Raw genomic sequence first — 25,299 nt, 5'->3', positions numbered from 1 at the left:
AATAGTCATTAGGATGATATTCTGAACAAGAATCAACAGGTGGGGAGCGTATGAGTTTCATTGCATCCAGAATGGCACTCAATGCCTTGGTGCCAATTTTGTAAGTCTTTGCAGTGTTTAGCTTCAAGAGTGGACTGCTGCTAGTGCGACACAAAGCAGCTACACAGAACATAGTGTAGATATAACAGGAAAACCTTAAGCATCAGAGTAAAATCAGCAAGTGGAACTTGCTGGAATATATGTGCTAGTATTGCCGGTACGGCTAGAAAGGCTTCGGATACCAGCTCTCTTCAAGTGAAGGTGTGGTACTGTTAATATCAATGTAACTCTCAAAGGCGACACAGCTCCCCGCATTTCCTTGCTATTCTTATAGGATTCAAGTGGGCAGGCCACTACAAATCCTATTCCTATGTTTCCAAGATCCTATGAATCAAAGAGGCTCAAAGTGTCCATCACAACCGACTGTATAGACCTCTACCCTGCAAATGTCCCTACTCATCTTCAGTACAAGGAACATACTATACTACTATCATACTCCCTCCGTTCCAAAATATAAGTCTTGGTAGCGATTTCCACTATGGATCACATACAGATGTATCTAGGTACATTTTAGAGTGTAGATTCACTCATTTTGCTCCATATGTAGTCCATGGTGGAATCTATACAAAGACTTGTATTTAGGAACGGAGAGAGTACATATTAAAGAAGAACGGAAGAGGAACATGGTAAAGAAGAGCAAGCAGATTTTGGATAATAAAATGTTGGTTGCGCAGTGCCCAAATGATGAACCAGAGCGCATTAAGAATGCAACTCCTAGCTGTCTCTCGACCATTTCAGGCGGTTGGATGAAGATCCTACGTCTCCTAACCCTTCTTCTTCCTCGTCTCTGATTCTTCCCATACAGAACACCGCACGGGCCGCCGGCCGAACCACCGGCCCCCACCGCATGTGTTCCTCCGCCACCCCCACCCCCACCCCAACCCCCACCCGCGTCGAGTTTTCTTCGTTCGGCGAGGCCCCACAACCACCCGAGCCCCTTCGATCGCACCGGCGAACTCCGGCGAGCTCTGAAAAATCGACTGACCCAATTTTGAAATTTAGTCTACTGTGATTTAACTAGTGTGGAATATAAAAGGGGAAAACCATAAGCATTGCGAGTATGGTGTTGAGCGTGCCATGGTGGATCTGAAGGTGCAAACCGGACAAAGGCAACTTCGCAACCAAGACAAGAAATCAGAGTAAAGCAGTGGCGATCTATTTTCTTGCTGCGATAAATAAGTTGAGCAGATATGAAAGAGTACCGCCTCTGGTGTGGCGCCGTGTAGGCATCTGCTGAGAATTTGATGGTGCTGTGGTAGCGATGGCTGTCAACGGCATGGAAGCAGATCTAGGAGGGTAGACGGTGGCGGCGGGGCGCGGTGGACGAGACGGTCGTAGGAGCGGTGCCGGCAAGGTGGACGATGGCGGGGATGAAGCGAGAGGATGGGACACAAGGATCCCGGTCCGAAGCCGTGGATGAGAGAGGTCGATCTCTTGTAATGGACGGCGGCGTCGGGGTATCAGCTCCGGCATGGTGGAGGAGGACGGCGGTGGATGGGGTGGCGGACGACGGCGGACGGAGCAGGGTGGGGTGGAGAGGGTGTTTTGGCGCCCACAGAGTACGAATGGGGAAAAGGGAGGTAGAGAGGAAGGAGGAACCATGTACTCAGGGCGCGCTTGTCTCAAATGCGAGGAAATTTACAAACTTAGCCCTCATTTCAAATTTCTACTACATCACAACAACACTAGTTGGTCGGGGATAGGACGGTAATCTCGCATACACCGAATATTTGCCGACAAGAGTTTGTTTTTGGCGCCCACCGTGTATGAATATGAATCAGGGAGGGAGTCGATTTCGGCCGAGGACACACTGTGTTTTGGCGCCCACCGTGTATGAATCCGGGTGAGAGGCGGTTACGTCACATTTGGGTGAAATTAATAACCTACCCCTATCGAAACCTATAGAAATCCAGCATATAGGCTTTGCATGGCAGGGATAGGCAGCAGTGATTTCCATCTCGCAGATTTTGGTTCCGGGCAGTTACTACGACTTTCCCCGCTTCGTTCAAATTTTGTAGAGTGCATGTTTACCGTGCCAACTCAATTCGAATCCCGTTTGTATTCTATTTTTTTCGGGCGGGATCCATTTTCAATTGGAATTACATTCTATATACATCATTTTTTATATATACTTTCAAAATCACAACACCATTTATACATAAATATGGTTTACAAATGGCATGATCTCAGATTCATAAGGTTGTATACATCAATTTGGATTTTCAAATATTTGAAACCACTTTATGTTGAAATCCAATGTATGCATTCCTCGCCAACTGTCTCCAATTAATGTGTGTTTCATGCGGGTTTTTTTACTTCTCGAACATGTATAATGTGTTTCACACACGCAACGTATAGTGTAATCCTGTTTAGACATTAATTGCATATAAACCATGCATTGTTTGTAATTGAAGAATCTATGGATCACCAATATTGATAAATTATATAACATTACACGTGTGCCCAAATTCAAATGAATATGCATGTTTGATACACCAATTTGCGTTATGATCTTATCGATGTCGTGATCTCCAGTTTAAATATTTGAATCCCCTTTAATCCAGATATTCATCTCATATAGCTATCACTCATTCTTATATAGGACTATCTCTCTGGACCTATACATGTTCATCGTCTCTCAGGTATCTCTCGTGCTACCTGTATGTCGACAATGATCTTTTATCTTTGTAACACACTGACGGTACTCTCTCCCTCGACCTTCATCACTCTATCTCTCTCTACGTATATCTCTCTCCCTGCTATGTGTCTCTAACTATGATTCTCCATGTGGAATCTCTTTCTCTCACACAAACACAAAACTTTGTCTCCCGGGGTCTCATTTCTCTCTACTATTCCCATGTGTGCCACTCGCACACCCCTCATACAGAGATGTCTTTCGCTCCTTAGATATGAGAACCTACGACTCGTCCTCATCAATATCTCTTTCTCACATACAAACACAAACTCTGTCTCCCAGGGTCTCATATTTCTCCATTGTTCTCTTGTATGTCGCTCACACACACCCTCTCTCCCTAGAGATATCTAGCGTTCCCTCGTATGTCTCTCTAGCTATCACTCTCGTTGTGAAATATCTTTCTCTCTCGCAGACACAAAACTCCGTCTCTCTGGATCTCATTTCTCTCTAATATTTGTTTGTATGTGACTCACACGCACCCTCTCTCTATCTCTCTCAGACCCACACACATAACCTAGCCTTCTGATCCACTCGACTCCTATCTCTAACGCACACTAGCTAGCATCTTTATCTTTCTATTTATCGGTTTCTCCATCAACCTTCTTTCTCGCCCTCACTCTTGATTCCTATCACGCACACTACATATGTTTCTCTCTACATGCAGTCAAGTGCCCTCTCACACACATATATAACTTCACCCTTTGAACCACCCAACGGTCATCTCCAACACCGAAACTAGCGGATGTCCCTCTAGCTAGCATCTCCATTACTGTATCTATCTGTAGTTTCTCCATCAACATTTCTTTCTTGCACGGAGTCTTGCTTCCTATCACCCACACTATATATGTCTCTCCATACATATGCATTTATTGGTTGGTCTCTTTTGCACAATCGTTGCGCCTCACTCCCTCTGCTCGCCATAGATGCATGCTCTAGCCCATGCCACTATCTCTTAAAGACAAAAACACATGCTCAATTGTCAGGATTTCTTCCATGCATTCTCACATGCATGCATATTGTCATACCGATCCGTCTCTCCCATGTCGTTGATCTTATGACTTATGTCTTCTTTCTTTTATCTCGATCATGCGCGCGCACACACACACATCCCACGTATACATGTATACCTCTCACACATGCACATTCAATGTCTCTATGTCTCCATACGTAGTTAATTACCCTCAATCCTAACGCCACATCGAATCGTTCTCCTCTTTTGTGCACATAACTTCCGCCTAGGTGGGTAAAACACACACTCACACTTAACAATCTCCTTCTAGCTTCCCCCCGGCCTCTTACTCTTCCCCTATATCCCTGAAACCAATAAGACCATCCCTTAGTTTAATTCCCGCCTACATGCACCATCGATATATAGTAGTCTTCCTCGGTGTCTCTCGAACAAACACGTTCTCTCGAAGTCGACTCCTCTCATGCATATAGGTCCTAATGCATTTTTCGAGGCTAACTTTGACCAAACGTTAGAGCAATAATATATGACATGCAACTTACACAAAGCATACCTTCAATTTTCTATGTCAAAGGAGCTTCCAATAATATAATTTGCATAGTATACATCTCATGTGCTATTAATCTTGTCAATAGTCAAAGGCTGTCTTGAAAAACACATTAGGCCCTATATAGATGGAAGGAGGGATTAGGTCCCATGCAAAAAATGAGAATAAAATTCAAACATCTGGGCATCGTGGCTCGGTCGATAACATTGAGAAACTTGGTTTTAAAATCATGAAACTTGGCATGGTGTCATGTCATGATAGTACCATGTCGTGGTAAAAAAAATTGGCTGAATAGGAACAAATTTTGGTATAAGCTTCTTGCAAATCAGAGCTTCTCTCAAGAAGGCTCGTGGTTCTGGGAGGGAACGTGTCACCTTTGTGTGCATAATTCAAATTTGACATACAAGCACATGTTCCAGTGCACCAAAGTTGTTTGAAAAATCACATGTGTGTCCTCGGGTAAATTTCTAGGTTTCATGCAAGAAAGGGGAATGAAATTCAAAATTATGGGCGTCATGACTGTGTTGGAAACATTGAGAAACATAGTTTTTTAATTCCTGTAAATCCAAAACACGCATGAAAATAATGAAACTTGGCTTGGTGCCATGACATGGCACCAACATGCTGTGGTAAATTTGCAGTCAGATTTGCGAAGGTGCACACATTAACAATCAACAAAGTCATTTTGGAAGAAGTGCTGTCACGTTACAATAGGAAACACAAGTATTATTGAAACCGTGGGCGTTCTACTTACTAGGACCATTTACGTGCCGCCACGCGTCCCCTTTTTATTAGCTAGGAGGCGACATGCAGGGTAGCTATTTGAGTACGAGAGGCATGCAATCAGACCCCTGTGCGTGCTTATCGGGAGGAGAGCCCTTTGACCTCCATCTGCCGTCCACCTCTCTCCCAAGGTCTCCATTAATGGTGCCCGAGCCTCTATTTAATGGCATGGCTATGTCTCACTCGACTGAGATTTAAGAGAGAAAAAAGAAAATATGAAAGCACGGATCTTGATGTAAGATCCGACGGACCTATATAGCATCTACTACGACTTATAGCAAGACTGATGAATATATAAGGACGATTAATTTTTTATGATCAAAGAAGGGCTTGCCCGTTCCGATTTTCATTACTAAAAACCACCACAATTCACAAGAAGTTCAGCACAACTCCAGCCTAACACGAAGGACTAAAAGCTACCAGATTGAAATCGCAACATCCCAAGAGGCCAACAAAGGCCAGACATCCACGCTAGAACCCAAGATTTCACAACTAACGACACAATCCACATCCTAAACCGATTATTACATCAAAAGAAACCAGGAAACTAGTCTCCGCGGTGAGCGGCAATGAGCTCTTTCGTGTCCTCAAGACGCTGCTTGAGAACATCCACGGATTCCTCCACCAGCCTTTGGCGCTTGTTGCGGAGCATGTCATTCTCGTCCACAAGTTTCTTCAACAAGGCACTAGTCTCCTCCTGCAGGTCTGCACTTCGGACGATCTTCTCCCTCAGCAGGTCGCGCTCGGCCCGGAGCCTCTCATTGCCCTCCCTTAGTTGCCGGATGACGCCGGTAGCTTGTTCAAACGAGGCTACCATGTCGTCCTGCAACCTCGCCGAGCGGGAGATCTGATCCGTCTGGCCATGGACGATCGCATGCATGCGCCTGTAACAGTCGTCGCGTGCCCGCAAGAAATTTTCCCAGGCCGCCGCGGTGCGGCGGGACATCTCTACTGTATTCATGGCGCGGCGGGACATCTCTGCTGCTTCCACGGCGCGGCCGGACCAGTGTGCTGCATCGATGGCGCAGCGGGACCTCCGTGCTGCTTCAGCGGCATGGCGGGACCTCTGTGCTGCTTCTTCCGCGCGGCGGGACATGTCGGCTGCTCTCGCAGCGAGGCGGGACATCTCTCGTGCTTCCGCTTCCATGCTCGCCTCTCCCTGGTGGCAGTCTCTCGACCCAGAACTCACGCTCGCCATGGCAGACGCAAGGGAAGGATGCTGAATGACTTGTTTGTTTTTGTGGATGAGGAGTTGAGGAGGAATGTGCAGTCATCTTGGCATACTAGTATTTATAACCGAGTACTAATACGCCCCTAAGTGGGAAACCGTTTAGGTTGTGATCGGTGTGAACAGGTTTGCAATTCAATATAGCATGGAACAATTTGGAATGTGACGAGACGCAAGCTCAAAATTTATTGATGGTTCTAGTTTCGAAGTGCGGCACTATTCCCGGATGGAGTACTTCTTTTTCTACTCCCTCCTTTACGGTTTTATAGGGCTTATCTCAAAATTTTAGTTTTTCCATTTTATAAGGCTCAATTTGGTTGTCCCCAACACATGTTCAGATTCCAAGGTGCATTAAATCATTGCATGCAAGTATTAAGAGAAAATTGACCAATGCATGTACTTTATGCATGCATGCATTGTAATTAATTCATTAAACCTATCTCTCGGGACTTCTCGCACGCACCATCGTGCCACCCACAAAAACTTGTACTCTGAGTTTAGTAGTATGTTATACAGGAAGAGAAGAGGTGCACGCACGCACTCATCCTCTCACACATGCGTCTATTTTTTCTCGAAAAGGAAGATGATGACCCCTGGCCTCTGCATCTGGGAGTCACACACGCAAATTATTGAAATATATCGAGTGCAGTGCTTTGATGTGTCGCGTCAACTCGTACATCAACGAGAAGTTTGATTATCCTCTCCCTCGCGGACTTAACTGCACATGCCTTTGGCTGTATGACAGGTTGGCCACACACCTGTAGGGCCCACCTGTTATACACGCAAAGGCAGCAGCGTCCCTCCCTCGCCCATGAGCGTGGTGGCTGGCAAGACTAGGAGAAGCTTTCTCTACACGCTCTCCCTCCCGCACGCGGTGGACATGCAGCAGTTCAAATGGTGTCAAATGGCTAGAAGCGTACTGTAGTACTCCTCCAGTGCAGTAGTATTCCATCATTGTTCAACTTCCCGAATAGGCGAAGAGCCAAGCGCAGCCCGGACGGTCGTCTGGTAGTTTCATGTGTATAGTAGTCTAGGATAGCGTGTACCATGCCTGTAAGCTTAAAATCGTTGGGGTCGGCTCCATGCTATGTGGCCGTCTCGAAGTTTTAAAAAAAATTAAAATAGTCTTCTGGCACTACCCGAAAACTGTTGTGCATACTGCCCAGGAAAAGCCCCGCCCTCAACTTTTAACTACGCAAAAATAGTTTGAGCTTGTTCGTTCTATATAAATACAGTACTTACTGTATGTTTATTCACCCATGGGGTTGTTCAATGAATGGAGGGGCGGGGAGCACAAGTTAACAATACTGTAGTACTACTAGTAGTAAGTGGGAGTCATACAGTAGTCACCTTAAATAGAGAGTTTCTTTTCTTTAATGCCACATACACAAATTGAAACGCTTGTTGTGGAGAGAAAAAAGATAATCACTCCACTATATATGGACGCAGGGGCCTGAGCGCTTGCTTTACTAGGCTTGCTCTCTTCATTCTCTCATCCTCTCCAGATATAAACAAGACAACGGTAGCGACATTTTCTCTCTGCTCACCGCTGGTCACGGATCCGGTTGGATCCCTTCGGCCGGTGTGTGTAGAGGACTAAAAGGTGCATCGTTCACGTGGTCATTGCCGTCGAGGGAGGAAACCCACAGCTGTCGGAGGGGCCCGATCCTCTGCCTGTGCCGTTCTCTCCGACACATGGCTGGCTCGGGAGGTCCTCCGACCCTTCTTCCTCCTTGCCGTATTGTCCGCAGATCCGACCTACCGCCGCCGACATCCCGGCGACCCTCAGGTATAAGTTCTTCGAAAGCGGCATTGCTCTACTACCCCAGCTCCCCACGTGTCTGCATGTGCATCTTTTTCTACTCCCATCAGCTCTTCCAAAGCCACCTAAATTTTTAGTATTATTAGAGGTAAAGCTAATTCATGCATTCGAATCTAGGGCTTTGTTCAAACAACGAAGAAAGGGGGGAAAGTTGTAGCATGAATCTAGGACTTGATTCAAAGAGGAAATAATATGGTGAAAGTAGTAGAGACCGGATACCCAACCGGTCTCTTGGTTGAAAAGGGAAATAATGGGAAAACACAGTACAAACTGGATAAGGAACAGATCTATTATTGGTTGAAAAAGGGATAGAAAGTGGCGGCTGGTGGACAAGTCAACAGAGTATGTCCAGGATTAGATTTGCTGCCATCACATAGTAAAAGGTCTCCAGGATTAGATTTGCTGCCCTCACATAGTAAAAGGTCTCAGGATTAGATTTGCTGCCCTCACATAGTAAAAGGTCTCCAGGATTAGATTTGCTGCCCTCACATAGTAAAAGGTCTCCAAGATTAGATTTGCTGCCCTCACATAGTACAATGGCACTCCTGCTGTTTTCCCAAGTATGATAAGTAAGTTGCTCCTTTACGCTGCTGAGTGTCCTGGTGTCCCCACGGTCCCATGCCCTTAAACCAACTCTTTAGCTGTTGTTGATTTACTGTGTCTGGTAAACAAGCAATGCCACCATTAGAGTAATCCCATATTTTAGGAATCTCATTGTTGATCGTAATGCTTCTGGTAACATGAAGCATCGCTGACGTTTTAAAATTTCTATTGTCCTTGCGTGATTTCCATGAACATAATTAAGATGCTTCTTTTAATTTTGTATATGTTTCGTATATTCTTATTGACGAGCAACTGTTTACTTTCTATCTTTTTGTGCAGATAGGGATATCCATTTCACCTTGTTGCTATTGTGACCTTTTGGTGAACTGCATAAAACACTTTTTTGGAATGAGTGTCTTGTGCAGTTCAACTAAAATGTCACGTGGGCAACATCTCTCAATTTTGGTGGAACTACACAAAATGGTGATTGGAGTTTCCAAAATCTCCGTCAAGTTCTGCTAGTAATCTCGTGCAACATTTTATTAGCCTTTGCAAGATGGAGCCGTCACTGTCACCACAATGGCACTTTATTTTAGTGGAACTGCACAAAAGGATAAGAAAATTATAGTTGCACCTTACATGAGCCGGACAGCCAACCTTAATGTTCCTCAATTTTAGTGAAACTACTAAAGAAGAACCTGCCAGCTCACAAGAGCAAGTACTTCTTGCTAGCTGAATGATGCAAACTTCATTTCAGGTGAACTGCAGAAGAAGGCGCGTGAATTGAATCATGGAACTCCAGGCAGACCTCATCCAAGTAGAGCTGGAGGTTGAGTTCAAGGAGGCCGCTATTAATGCAAAATCATGCTCTCCTGTCTCCTTGTTTGTGCTGTGCAAACATGCTGTGCAAATGGGAATACTCAACTACAGATGTTGTGAAGGTCAAGAGCATTCGCCAAGTTCTTCGATTGTATGACATGGCTAGCCAAGATGGATTTAATCCTGATATTCACTTTATCAAAAGGCTCTAATGGGTTGGTTCTGAATCTTGCAAGCTGGGAATCAGTGAGATGTGTAGGCATCTTTGTTGTACTTATTATTTGGATCTTATTTGTTGGTTCTGAATCCTGCAAGCTGGGAATCAATGAGATGTGTAGGCATCTTTGTTGTACTTATTATTTGGATCTTATTTGTTGGTTCTGAATCTTGCAAGCTGGGAAACACGGCATGATGATGCAAAGGACAACAACCATAACAAACAGTTCAAACTCGGTAGCATTATCTTTTGTGAAAGTGCGACAAATGTGATGATCGTGTGCGTCTTGAGAATAATAATTCTAATTGTTGTGCATGTTGATCCTGTGGCACCGATAGAACGAGCGAATGCATTGCTTGTTTAAACTACAAATTTCTATTAAAGCTAATTAAATTTAAGTAAAGTGACCACTAACTCCTGTTATTACAGTAACAATACAGACCCGCTCGTGAACCGACGTGTGGCCGAGGGTGCATCTTCTGCCGGGCGTGCAGCAGACGAGGGAGGGGTAGTAACTGTTGTCGCCTGTACACACTCAGCTTACTGTTGAATCCAGTTCCCCAAGAGCTGAAAAACGAACTGCTGCCACCGCCTACACACTCATTCACTCGAAGAGACTCCAATGGCGATCCGAGGGGTGAGCCTGCTGGATATGGACTTCAGCAAGGAGTTCCCCTTTGAGTTCGCCATTCAGTCCTATGGCTGCACCAAGTTGAATGTGATGTACACCAACAATACGGACTCGGTGAAGCTCTGCCTCGCCTCAGTCCTATGGCTACACCAGGTTCTGGAGCATTCGTCCCTTTCATCGGCAGCGCTGACTGCACCTTCGCTATGGTGGAGAGAAGGAAGAACATGACGATTCGGCCATCTGGTGCAACAAGCTTGTCGACATCCAGAAGCAATAGAAGATCATCATCAACGGGCAGGAGAAGGACTCCGTGGTTGACCTCGCTGAGACCATCATCGACCCTTGATACGCCAACATGAAAGAAGACGACCTGAACACGTGGGAGGTACCTCTGAATCTAGCCTACATAACCTACGCGGCCAAGGGCGCATACGCATGCTACGACATGTACATGCAGATCTTGGACATGAGGGCGTGTCTGCTTCCCGTAACCGACGAGTACACGGACAGCCGCAGCGTGATGATCAAGCGTGCCAGGAAGGTCTAGATGTTGTACTTTATCTGTTTATAAGCACCTTTATGATGTGAGTGTTTCATGCATTAGCCTATGTGTCATAATTAATTATCTATTTTTTTCAAAATATTTCTTTTAAGAACCCATTAACCTGATTGCTTTTTTTAAGAACCAATTATGTATGTAAACTAGTTCACTTGTCCGTAAAAAAAACTAGTTCACTTGGCTGTCGTGCTTTGAATCTCCTTCCTCCCAACATATTCCCTCCTCAGGTGGACCCAGCAGGTCTCTGAATTTTCTCCCACTTTCTTTTTCGATGTAAACTGAGTTTTCTCCCAGTACTTTCCCCTAGAACCAACTCAACTGTCCCACGTCTAGCCTAAAAAATAATAGTACCCCACATACTATTAACTCATCAAATTAAAATGATATTTTATTCCGTAAGTTGAAAGTTCTTACAAAATAATAATAATAATTTTTTATATATAACTTGGCAAGTTAACTCCAGTGATTGCGTACATAAGCTTGCAAAGAATTTACTAACGTGCAATCATGTGTTTATGTTTTTATAACATTTCTTCGTCTAGCCCAACATGATATTTTCACCCAGCCCAGCAAGTCCGCGGCTTTTGAGAAAAATGCAAATGGGATTTAAATGGGATGCATAGATGCTACATCATTGTTTCACCCAGCCCACCAAATGGACTAAAAAAACAAATGGACTGACAGCTGGGTCCACGGCCACAGCCCAGCTTTTTTGTGATTTTCCAAGTAAGTCACTTTGTCAGGCCTGTTGGGCTGCAAATCTTTCAAGACGAGGAGAGCTTTCATTCGACTGGCCGAGAAAATGGCCCATCAGTAAGGATAAATGGGTTGTACATTTTTAAAACACATCAAACCGGCAATTAGTTTCAAATATCTTTTTTTCATTTTGAGATTTTAAATTACATTAATTTTTATGCATGGAGAATTTATTGGATTTTATATTGATATACATTTATTTTTAAAATCAGTTTGAATGTGAGTCGAAATTTCGGGATTAAAAACAGTTCGGACCGCACCGAAATATGCAAAATTTCGTATAATTTTTTAACCGTGGCCACAATATGGGTTGTAATGCTGACAAAAATAATATGGGCTCCAAAAAAACCTTAAGAATTAGCAAATGGGTTGTATGCTGCTTTCCACAGATTTGAGGCTTTCCTAAAAAAAGGTTGACGCACAAGCAGTGACTGTTGGATGGCCATCCAATGGCCGTCGTGCTTCTTCAATCTCTGCTCTTCCTGCTCCAGCTGCTCAAACAAGCGCCGGCAGGACTGCCTGCTCCCTCCTCCCCACGGCCGGCTCTGCTGCCGCCCAGGCCTCACCACCCCACCGTACTCCCATCGCTGGCCTAGCCATCCCTCTACTCACCCACACCTGCTGTTATTCTCCGGCAACGGCGGACGAACCAGTAAACCCTCGTATAGTCGTACTCCCCTCCGTGTGGGAAACAACTGCCGAGTCTTCCCTGCCTCCGTGTCGTTCCCTTCCTAGGCCTCGCCATCGTCCACCGTCCTGGTGCTCTCGGTGCATCCTGGTCAACATGGTCAACGACCGACATGCATCTGAAGTGGACTTTACGTGGAGAGGCCGACAACTGGGTCTACGGCCGCACGCAAGGAAATGCCTCCTTATTATGCGCAAAATAATGATTCCTCCACCTGACAATCAGGGACCCACCGAAAGGGCCTCTGTATTTCACGAAAAAAATGTTACTGCCGCTGACAGCTCGGACCCACCAGCTATATCTTCGCACGCAAGGAAGTGCCTACTTATTACGCACAAAAAATGAATACTCCCCCTGTTAGCTGGGACCTAGTATAGTGGCAGGCTGACTTGTGGGCCTACTAAGTTGACGGGGACGGAGGGCTTTGTCAACTTAGTCAATATGCACGATTCTAGCTCCAGTGACCATACGATGTCCATCCAACGGCCGTAGTGCTTCTTCAACCTCTGGTCTTCTTGCTCCAGCCGCCCAAACCAGCGCCGGTCGTGTCTCGTGCTACTGCCTCTCGCGGCCGGCTGCGATGCGGCGGAGGCCTCACCGCCCCCTACTACTCCCACCGCTGGCTAGGCCATCCCTCTACTCACCCACACCCCCTGTTATTCTGCGGCGACGGTAGCCTCACACCGCAGTGAACCAATGAACCCTCGTACTCCTCTACGCGTGGGCATCCACTGCCGCGTCTTCCCCGGCTCCACGTCGTCCCCTTCCTAGGCCTCGCTGTCGTCCACTGCCCTGGTGCTCTCGGCGCGGCGTGGTCAACGTGGTCAAGGAACGGCTTCCATCGGACGTGGACTGTACGTGGAGAGGATGACAGCTGGGTCCACGGCCGCAGCAAGGAAGTGCCTCCTTATTACATGCAAAATAATTATTCCTTCACCTGACAGCGGGACCCACCAGACGGGCCACCGTATTTCATGAAAAAAACGTTTCCCCCTGACTGCTGGGACCCACCAGCTACATCTTCGCACACAAGGAAGTGCGTCCGGGCAAAAAAAAACGATTCGCCCCCTGACTGCTGGGACCCACCAGCTTCATCTTCGCAGGCAAGGAAGTGCCTGACAGTCGGGACCCACCTGGTCGAAGCGTACGTAGCGTTGTCATTCTGGTCGCGAATGTGTACGTACATACTAGTCGATGTAGAGGCGCGCACATAGCATTTACACGTACGTACAGCGGCCAGAGTACAAGAAAGAAAATACGGCCACGTATGTGTACATAAGGGCGGGGTCTCGAACGCCAACTCGCGCATACGTACGGCCAACGCTCGTGTACATGGCTGGGTCGGAATGGAGAAACATCATCGTCGCCATGTTCATGGGGAGGCAACGGTTTATGGGGAGGCAACGGAATGCGTCTTGTTCATCGGGAGGGCTTGGACGGAATAGGCGATGGAAACGAGGCCTGGCGAACCGCAGAATGGAGGAAACGGCCTTGTGTTCGACCGGCCACGTTCGAAACGGGATCCTGTTCATCGGGAGGGGTCTGGCGTACAGCAAAACGGAGGAAACGGACCTCCTACGGTCGAAACGGGGGTCCTGTTGATCGGGAGGGGTGTGGCGTACCGCAAAACGGACGAAACGGACTTGTGTTGGAGCACTACGGTCGAAACGGGGGTCCTGTTCATCGGGAGGGGTGTGGCGTACTGCAAAATGGGACTCCATGGGATACTGTTCATCTCCACCGTTGACCTCCTCCAGCCTCCAGGGGCTCCTGTTCATCCAGCCTCCACGGGCCCCTGTTCATCCAGCCTCCATCGCGCGCTACTCCACCAGCTACTGTTCAACCACCCCTCCACCGTCTACTGTTCATCCAGCCCTCCACACCACGGGGTCCTGTTCAACCACCCCTCCACGGGCACCCCTCCACCGTCTACTGTTCATCCAGCCTTCCACACCACGGGCTCTGTTCAACCACCCCTCCACCGTCTACTGTTCATCCAGCCCTCCACACCACGGGGTCCTGTTCATCCACCCCTCCATGGGCACCCCTCCACCGTCTACTGTTCATCCAGCCCTCCACCACACCACGGGGTCCTGTTCATCCAGAGGCAACGCCACCGCTCACTGTTCATCCACCCCCCCTGCAACGCTCACTGTTCATCCCATCGATCGGCTTCAGTTAGCAGTAGTAGCGAATGAATCATTTGATCGGGTTCAGTTAACAGCCATCGATCGATCGCTCGGGTTCAGTAATGCGTAGCCTGCAGTGCAATCGCTCGGGTTCAGTTAGAGCCCAACGCCTCGCTCGGGTTCAGTTAGAGCCAATGCCTCGCACACACGCGCGTACGTGTACGAGAGAAACGCGCATCTCTCTGCCCCCGACCTCCCACCGTAACCGGGAACTCCCTGAAATTTTCCTCCCCCTCGCTTCTACCATGGTTTTTTCCATCATGGAAGGCCCAAAGAATGTCATGCAGCTGCGTCTCCGGCCCGCCCAGGACGAAAAGCCCATTTTCTGTCATGATTTTTTTGTCATAGAAGTAGGAGCCCACCACATCTATGATGATACCGGGTTTTTTCACAATTATCGTCATAGAAGTGTCATATGTATGACAGAAATTTTTTTCGTTCGGCCCAAAACGTCACGGATGTGTCTTTTTTTTGTAGTGTAACTAGTTCGGCGAAGAGATGGTGATAGAAGTGTAGTAATGATAGTAGATACTGGTTTTTGTAATAAGAACAATAAAACAACAAGGTAGCAAGTAACAAAAGTGAGCACAAACGGTATTGCGCTTGAAAATGTGGCCAAGGGTCTATACTTTCACTAGTGCAATCTCTCAACAATGCCAATATAATTAGATCATATAACCATCCCTCAACGTCTGATGAAGAATCACTCCAAAATTCTTATCTAGCGGAGAACATAAGAAGAAATTGTTTGTAGGGTACGAGACCACCTCAAAGCTATTCTTTCCGATTAATCTATCCTAGAATTCGTACTAAAATAACACAAAGCTATTCTTTTCGATCGATCTATCCAAGAGTTCTTACTAAAATAACACCATATGATACACATCAACCAACTCTAATGTCACTTAGATACTCCAATGTCACTGTGAGTATCTGTGAGTTGATTATATGATATGCATCAAACAATTTCAGATTCATAATACTCAATCCAACACAAAGAACCTCAAAGAGTGCCCCAAGTGGTGGGTTGGGTGAAACAATGATGTAGCGCCTATGCAACCCGTTTATATATTATGGTAGAATTTAAAGCCCATTTGAATTTTTCTCGAAGTCCACGAACTTGCTGGGCTGGGTGAAAATATCATGTTGGGCTGGACGGAGAAATGTTATAAAAACATAAACACATGATTGTACATCTATTACTACGTTGGTCAGTAAAATCTTTGCAAGCTTATGTACACAATCACTAGGAGTTAACTTGCCAAGTCATATATAAACAATTATTATTATTTTGTAAGAACTTTCAATTTACGAAATAAAATATCATTTTAATTTGATGAGTTAATAGGACATGGGGTATTATTATTTTTAGGCTAGACATGGGACAGTTGAGTTGGTTCTAGGGAAAAGTACTGGGAAAAAACTCAAATTACATCGAAAAATAAAGTGGGAGAAAATTCAGATATAGGATTAATGAAAACCAAAAATAAAGGAAGTAGGAAGGTCTATAAAATGGTTGGACGAATGACAGGTTTAACGGAACCTTATGTTGTTTCTGTTATATATATATATGTAATAAAATAAGATATATATATATATATAAATATATAAATATATATACTATTATAGATGGGAAAACATAGGTTTAGTTTTGCATTCTTATAGAAAAATAGAACTGAGTTGTGTGTCATCTTGAAAAAATAAACATAACTTGGGCTGCTGATGTTATAGACAAGCTAGGCTGGGAGGCCTAGAGGCCGCTTGATACTTGCTAGATCCAAAAAAGTTGAAACATGTCGTGGGTTGTGCATAGGCGCTACATCATTGTTTCACCCAACCCACCACTTGCGACAATGGATGCATCAGCACAATGTACCTACAAGGAGGCATAAAGTGGTGATGCCGAGTTTGTTCATACTCTGTGAGGGCAGCAAATCTAATCCTGGAGACCTTTTACTATGTGAGGGCAGCAAATCTAATCCTGGAGACCTTTTACTATGTGAGGGCAGCAAATCTAATCCTGGACATACTATGTTGACTTGTCTACCAGCCACCACTTTCTATCATTTTTTCAACCAATAATAGATTTGTTCCTTATCCAGTTTGTACTGCCTTTTCCCTTTATTTCCCTTATCAACGAACAGACCGGTTGGGTATCCAGTCTCTACTACTTTCCCCCTGATATTTCCTCTTTGAATCAAGTCCTAGATTCATGCTATGAATTTCCCCCCTTTCCTCGTTGTTTGAACCAAGTCCTAGATTCGACTGCATGAAGTAGCTTTACCTCGAATAATACTAAAAATTTAGGTGGCTTTGGAAGAGCTGATTGAAGTAGAAAAAGATGCACATGCAGACATGTGGGGAGCTGGGGCAGAACAGCAAGGCCGCTTTCAAACAACTTATACCTGGGGGTCATCGGGATGTCGGCCGCTGCAGAATGCGATAGGGAGGAAGAAGGGTCAGAGGACCTCCCGAGTCGGCGTTGTGTCAAACAGCATGGCATGGGCAGAGGATCAGGACCCGCCGGCAGCTGTGGGTTTGCTCCCTCGCCGCCAGTGACTGCATGAACGATGCACTAGTCCTCTACACACACCGGCCGAAGGGATCCAGCCGGATCTGTGACCAGCAGTGAGCAGAGAGAAAATGTCGCTACCACTGTCTTGTTTAGATCTGGAGAGGATGAGAGAATGAAGAGAGCAACCCTAGTAAAGCAAGCGCTCAGGCCCCTACCTATATATATAGTGGAGTGATTATCTTCTTCTCTCCACAACAAGCGTTGCAATTTTTGTACGTGGCATTAATGAAAATAAACTCTCTATTTTGACGTGACTAAATGTACGAATCCTCCTTACTAGTACAATAGTAGTATTGTTCACTTGTGCTCCCCGGCCCTCCATTCATTGAACAACCCCACGGGTGAATAAACATACAATACTAGTATTTATATAGAACGAACAAGCTCGAACTATTTTGGCTTTGAGATATTGATGGCACAGTTTGACCACATTGCATCAATGGACTCAGTACTTCGAAGTAACCTATACGTATATACACGGTTTACATTCTGAATCGCTAGCTAGAGCTTGAACTGTATTTGTTTACATGTACCACCTTTTTCCTTTGGTTTTGTGCTCCATGGTGCAATTCATCGAGACAAAATTATACTATGAGTAGTTAAAAGTTGAGGGCGGGTCTTTTCCCAGGCAGTACGCGCGGCAGTTTTCACGTAGGCGGTTTGACAGAGAGGCGAGGAGGGTGAGGGAGTAGCGGATTCAACTTACTGCTGGAAAGGTAGGGCTGTGCGATTTGACGGCAAGTTACTGCTATAAAGATGGGGTCTTGTGATATGACTACTCACTATAGTCATGAATCACTGGCGCTACGACCGGAGTGATGCCCCCTTCCGTTCCCCACTCAAATCTGGTGCATGAAACGTCGACCCGGATGCTGGCTCTCCCACATGTTAGTGAAGTACGTAAGAAGGAGCAAAGAATCCTGCGGTATATATAGTGTATATACTAGTACTACTACTCACATCGGAGGAGTGCGAACCACGACAGTCCAGTGAACCAGCACGCGATAGGCTGAAGAAAACAATGTGGTGATATGGCCATAAAAAACAATGTGCTACAGTCCAGTCTGTAGCATGTACAATACTACACCTCTTCCTCCTCGTCTCGGTTCATCGCAATCATACTTCCCCATTCCTGTGTTTTCAGCATCCTGCGAATCAAAGAGGCCCTTGGACTGGTTTAGGTCGGGTCGTTTTTTATAAATGTGTTATGTCCAAAATATCCAGATTGAGGGAGTCCTGGATTAGGGGGTCTCCGGACAGCCGGACTATATCCTTTGGCCAGAATGATGGACTATGAAGATACAAGATTAAAGACTTCGTCCCTTGTCCGGATGGGACTTTCCTTAGCGTGGGAGGCAAGCTTGGCAATACGGATATGTAGATATCCTCCCTTGTAACCGACTCTGTGTAACCCTAGCCCCCTCCGGTGTCTATATAAACCGGAGGGTTTAGTCCATAGGACAACAACAATCATACCATAGGCTAGCTTCTAGGGTTTAGCCTCTACGATCTCGTGGTAGATCAACTCTTGTAATACTCATATCATCAATATCAATCAAGCAGGACATAGGGTATTACCTCCATTAAGAGGGCCCGAACTTGGGTAAACATCATGCCCCCTGCCTCCTGTTAGCATCCGCCTTAGACGCACAGTTCGGGACCCCCTACCCGAGATCTGCCGGTTTTGACACCAACATTGGTGCTTTCATTGAGAGTTCCACTGTGCCGTCACCATAAGTCTTGATGGCCCCTCCGATCATCAGTAATGATGCGGTCTAGGGCCAGGTTTTCCTCCCTGGACAGATCTTTGTATTCGGCAGCTTCGCACTGTGGGCCAACTCTCTTGGCCATCTGGAGCAGATCGAGAGCTACGCCCTTGGCCATCAGGTCAGGTTCGGAAACCTAAACTATAGTGCCGACATCCGTGGAGACTTGATCTTCGACGGATTCGATCCCATGTCAGGTGCGCCGCACAATCACGATGAGCATGATTTAACTCTTCCATCGGACAGTGTTCGGGAGACCACACCTACAACTACTCCGGCCTTCAATCCGGAAAAAATTGCGCCATCCGAGGATGGAGGGATAGACCCCGCCATGGAGGCCGCACTCTCAATGACGATGGAGCCGGATACTGACTTCACCCTTTACGAGAGCCGTGTTGCCGAACCACTGGATTCGTCTTCGGCCACGGACTCTGAGCCGCCTGCGTCCGTGCCTATCGAATCCGATTGGGCACTGATCATGGAGTTCACCTCTGCGGATATCTTTCAGCACTCGCCTTTCGGCGATTTGCTAAATTCATTAAGGTCTCTCTCCCTGTCAGGAGAACCTTGGCCGAACTATGTCCAGCTAGAATGGGATGCAGACGACGAGGAAATTCGCTGCCCACCCACCACCCACTTAGTAGCCACTATCGACGATCTAACCGACATGCTTGACTTCTACTCCGAAGACATCGATGGTATGGACGACGATGCAGGATACGAACAGGAACCACCGCCCATAGGGCGCTAGACCGCCACCTCATCATATGATATATATACATGGTGGACACCCCCAAAGAAGGCAATGGCAACAAGACATCGGAAGATGACCCCTCCGAGAAGCAACCCAAGCGCTGACGTCCACGGCACCGCTCTAAGTCCCGCCACAGCAAAAGTCGTGATACCAGCACAAGAGACAATAACACTCTGGATAGTGCCGAAGACAACAACAATCCCCTCCAGCACAATGTAGAGCAGGATGGTGAACAAGCTAGCCCTCCAAAGCAGGCAGCAGATGGAAAATCGTAGGAGGACAATTGCATGCCTCTCTCCGAAGAATTTATCATGCCTGAGGATCCCGTCGAGCAGGAGCGCTTCAAGCGCTGGCTTATTGCCACAGCAAATAGCCTGAAGAAAAAGCAACAACAGCTTCAAGCTGATCAAGACTTGCTAGCAAACAGATGGACCGAAGTCCTTGCGACCGAGGAATATGAACTCGAGCGCCCCTCCAAGAGTTACCCAAAGCGCAGGTTGCTACCTCACCTCGAGGAGGAAGCATTGAAACCTCCATCACCAGTGTACGATGCGGCTGACCGGCCACTGCGTGGCCAAGCCAGAGAGGCATTTCAGCCTGAAGTTCAGCCTGCACCCCGCCGCCACTCAATCAAAAATACCAAGGCCAGAGGCAACACATGGGACCTGCGAGATGTATTGGACAGTAGGGCAAAACATGCAAGGTCAATATACGGGTCACGGGGGCGCGCGCCAACGCGGGACGATGACCGTCGCGCCAGATACACTAAAAGTAAATCCGGCCGGGCTGAATACAGCAGACAAGACTCATATGAACTGCGTCCTGATATAGCCCGGCACAAAGGCGCCGCACACCCCCTATGCTTCACTGATGAAGTTATGGATCACGAATTCCCGGAGGGTTTTAAACCCGTAAATAACGAATCATATGATGGTACAACAGATCCCGCTGTATGGATTGAGGATTTCCTCCTTCACATCCACATGGCTCGCGGTAATGATCTACATGCCATCAAGTACCTACCACTAAAACTCAAAGGACCAGCTCAGCATTGGTAGAATAGCTTGCCAGCAGACTCCATCGGCAGTTGGGAGGATTTGGAAGATGCATTCCTTGACAATTTCCAGGGCACTTATGTGCGACCACCGGATGCTGATGACTTGAGCCATATAACTTAGCAGCCAGGGGAATCGGCCAGGCAATTCTGGACACGGTTCCTAACTAAGAAAAACCAAATTGTCGACTGTCCGGATGCAGAGGCCTTAGCGGATTCAAGCATAACATCCGTGACGAGTGGCTTGCCCGACACCTCGGCTAGGAGAAGCCGATGTCTATGGCAGCCCTCACGACACTCATGACCCACTTTTGCGCGGGCATGGATAGTTGGCTGGCTCGCAGCAACAACACATCAAGGAATCCGGGCACTCCGGATACCAAAGATGCCAACGGCAGACCATGTCGTAACAGACAAAAGCGCCGCAACAACGGCGATAACACCGATGATACGACAGTCAATGCCAGATTCAGAGGTTCTAGATCTGGTCAGTGGAAAAAGCTATTCATGGCACCCCCGATAAGCCAGCCAATCAAACCAACAGAGAATGCTGGATGTTCAAGGAGGCCAGCAAGTTAAATGACGAAAACAAGGACAAGGGGCTGCATAGTGATGACGAGGAGGAGCCTCGGCCGCCTAAAACGGGAGGACAGAAGAGGTTCCCCCCACAAGTGAAGATGGTGAACATGATATACGCAACCCACATTCCCAAGAGGGAACGGAAGCGTGCACTAAGGGACGTCCATGCGATGGAGCCCGTCGCCCCAAAGTTTAACCCATGGTCCGCTTGTCTGATCACCTTTGATCGCAGGGACCACCCCATTAGTATCCGTCAAGGCGGATCCGCCGCACTGGTCCTACACCCCATCATTGACGGATTTCACCTCACTCGAGTCCCTATGGACGGCGGCAGCAGCCTCAACCTACTTTATTAGGATACAGTGCGCGAAATGGGTATAGATCCCTCGAGGATCAAACCCACCAAAATCACCTTTAAGGGCGTCATCCCAGGTGTAGAGGCCCATTGCACGGGCTCAATCACACTGGAAGTGGTCTTCGGATCTCCGAACAACTTCAGAAGCGAGGAGTTAATCTTCGATATCATCCCGTTCCACAGCGGCTATCACGCACTGCTCGAGCGAACCGCATTTGCAAAATTCAATGCGGTACCGCATTACGCATACCTCAAGCTCAAGCTCAAGATGCCAGGACCTAGGGGGGTCATAACAGTCAATGGAAACACAGAACGCTCGCTCCGCACGGAAGAGCACACTGCGGCCCTCGCAGCAGAAGCACAAAGAAGCCTTTTAAGGCAAACCACCAATTCGGCGATATAGCCCCCCGGACACCGTCAAGCGAGTCCGGAGTAAACTACAACAGGATCGCCTAGCACGTTCAGAGCTCGCCTAGAAATTTGGCCCCCGTCCCAGTCCTAGTCAAGCGACGAAATCCGTGCCGATTGTACATAATTACGCACTGAAAATACCATGGGCATAGGCGGGGGCACGATCAGGGCGCGTCCCGCAATGCGGCTTAACCACCCTAGGGGTTGTATACCTTTATCATTTTTTCTCTTTCAGGACCTAACTCTCTGAACGTTGTTTCCAGCAGTACGATTGCCGGACACATTACGAGAAGAAACAACCAAGGAGGCAAGAAGCTAAGATGTACACGGGAACCCCCAGGTGGTCTCTAATAATAATCGATATACCCGCTTTTTCTATCCATATGCAGCTTGCCCTTGGATAGGACATGTCAAATAGTCCTATTTTCTGCTTATTGCACTACTTGTATCAGTACGCTTCGACGTATTATTTAAATAAATGCATAGCATTAGTTTGTTATTGAATTATTCATCCCCTTTTTCTTATATGCTCATTTGCGACAACTTGCACCTATACATTCTGGTATGGTCAGTACGCCAGGGGCTTTCGTTTACCCCATAACACGGTGTGAGAAGTCCGAACACTTTCGACAGTGCGGCACCCCGAACTTATAGCATTATATGCATCAGCTCTGAATCATGTCTTGGGTCAATAGTTGAGTTTGCCCTGCTCCCATGCTTTGGTACCTTACATTCCGCTATATCGGCTAAGGTAGCGTTGGGAGAACTACTGCGATTGTGTCCCGGTTCTTCCGGACGAGCACCTCAGTAGAGAAAGCCGAAAACTGACTTTCATGATAAGGCGAGAGCTGGTCGCTGTTCGAGACGTCTCAAGTCCTTAAAGACTTTTTCCGCTTCGGGCGAGGAGTCGTCCTTGCCCGACTTAGGCGTGTATAGCGCCCCTAATTCGGCCTTCCGAATAGTAGGGGCTTTGCCAAAATTTAAAATTGTAGACTTCTATGGCTAAGTGAGAGTGATAAAGCCTTATAGTCCGATTGCCTGGTTCGTTGTGCTGAATACCTCCCTCAAAGGACCCAAAATTGGGATAAAGAGTGCTCAGGTTTATCCCGAACACCCCAGTACTAATTACATGGGGACAGAAGCCGACGACTGGCCAACTCTCAGATTTTATAAATGGCCGCACAGAAGGTAATATTTTAAATTAAAAAAGCGTTGCATAGCGCAAATGAACTTGTTTCACATTACAGGATCACATGAGCATGTTCATTCAAAGATTACCTCTCTGGCACATTCATCCGCCACAAGGCGGGAACACTTCAGGACACTATCATAATACATTTCGGGGCATTGATGCTCCTTGCCCTCCGGCGGCCCCTCCTTCACCAGCTTCACAGCATCCAGCTTCGCCCAGTGCACCTTCGCCTGGGCAAAAGCCCTGCGCGCACCCTCGATGTAGATGGACCGCTTTATGACTTGAAGCTGAGGGCAGGCATCCACAAGCTGCCTCACCGGACCGAAGTAGCTGCCGGGCAGGGGCTCGCCAGGCCACATCCGGACTATAAGACCCTTCATGGCCTGTTCGGCTGCCTTGTGGAGCTCTACCAATTGCTTCAGCTGGTCGCTCAAGGGCATTGGGTGTTCGGTCCCAGTATACTGAGACCAGAACAACTTTTCTGTCGAGCTCCCCTCAACTCGGTAAAACTCAGCGGCATCCAGTACACTGCGGGGAAGCTCTGCGAACGCTCCTGGAGAGCTCCAAACTCGGGTAAGTAAAAGGAAAGTTTCCTTCACATGCTTGCTTTGCATAATGAATGCCTTACCTGCTGCTATCCTCTTCACCACATCAATCTCCTGGAGGGCCTTGTGGGCTTCAGCCTTGGTGCTCCGGGCGCTTTTGAGCGCCTTCGCAAGATCAGAATCTCGCGTCTTAGACTCAAGCTCCAAGGACTCGTGTTTTTTGGCGAGAGACTCGAGCTCTTGCTGCACCTCGCCTACCGAGCTTCTTGCTTTTCCCGCTCAATGCACTCCTTGGCCGCTTTGTCTTCGGCCTCGGACAGCGCCTTCTTCAGGGTCACCACTTCGGTCGTGGCCCTGGCAAATTCATGATGATCCTATTACTTTACACCCGAGCTTCTTTTTAAATATATAGACAAGGTATTTCTTACCTGTGATCTCCTCGGACCGCTCCAGGTCCTACTTCATTGCAGAGACCTCCGCAGTATGTGCGACAGCGGCCAGCAGTGAAGCCTGCACATACACATAGACATATTCTGATTAGAGTCCTGAGTCATCATTTGATCCTCTATTCGGCCTTTCTTCGCGAACGCCGAACAGAGCATCAGGGGCTACTATCTATACGGTAATATTTTCTTATATTTCGATTGCTTACCTCAAAGCCTGTTAGGAGGCTGGCGCAAGATTCGGTTAGTCTATTTTTGGCAGACTGAACTTTCTCGATCACCGCACTCATGATAGTGCGGTGCTCTTCGTCGATGGAAGCGCCGCGAAGCGCTTCCAGCAAGTTGTCCGGTGCCTCTGGATGGACAGAGGACACCAGCACGGGCGGCTTGCCCTCCTTAACGGGGGATCGCCTGCCGGAGTCCGGAACCACCGAATGTTCCAGGGCAGTATTCGGCTGGGTCCCAAACTTGGAGCCTGTGGGAGTCTTGCTCCCTTTGCGCCTAGGGTCCGAAAGGTCGCCTCGAGGCGCCCCCAGGACTACCTCCCATCATCTCGGTGCCTTTCAGGACAACACCTCGACGTTGTCCGTAGGGCAAGGGGTGGAGGCGGTCGGAAGTGAATCACTATTCATATCCGACTAGTCCAATGAACCGTCCGACGAATCTACGTCGACATGAGCTCGGGACGAACTGCATAATCATATGCGGCGTAATGAGAAACAGTGCAATAAAACATACCATGAATTACTATGGTGTCTGGATACTTACGACTTCGCCAGGGGCTTCTCCCTGGGTAACTGTCGGTGTCAAAACAAGCGGATCTCGGGTAGGGGGTCCCAAACTGTGCGTCTAGGCCGGATGGTAACAGGAGGCAGGGAACACGATGTTTGACCCAGGTTCGGGCCCTCTTGATGGAGGTAAAACCCTACGTCCTGCTTGATTAATATTGATGATATGGGTAGTACAAGAGTAGATCTACCACTAGATCAAGGAGGCTAAACCCTAGAAGCTAGCCTATGGTATGATTGTTGTATATGGAGTTGATTGCCTACGGACTACAACCCTCCGGTTTATATAGACAC

The sequence above is a fragment of the Triticum urartu genome, chromosome 3, assembly GCF_003073215.2.
Source record: "Triticum urartu cultivar G1812 chromosome 3, Tu2.1, whole genome shotgun sequence".
Taxonomy (NCBI): domain Eukaryota; kingdom Viridiplantae; phylum Streptophyta; class Magnoliopsida; order Poales; family Poaceae; genus Triticum; species Triticum urartu.
The sequence above is the reverse complement of the archived record's forward strand: the minus strand, read 5'-3'. Positions refer to the sequence as shown.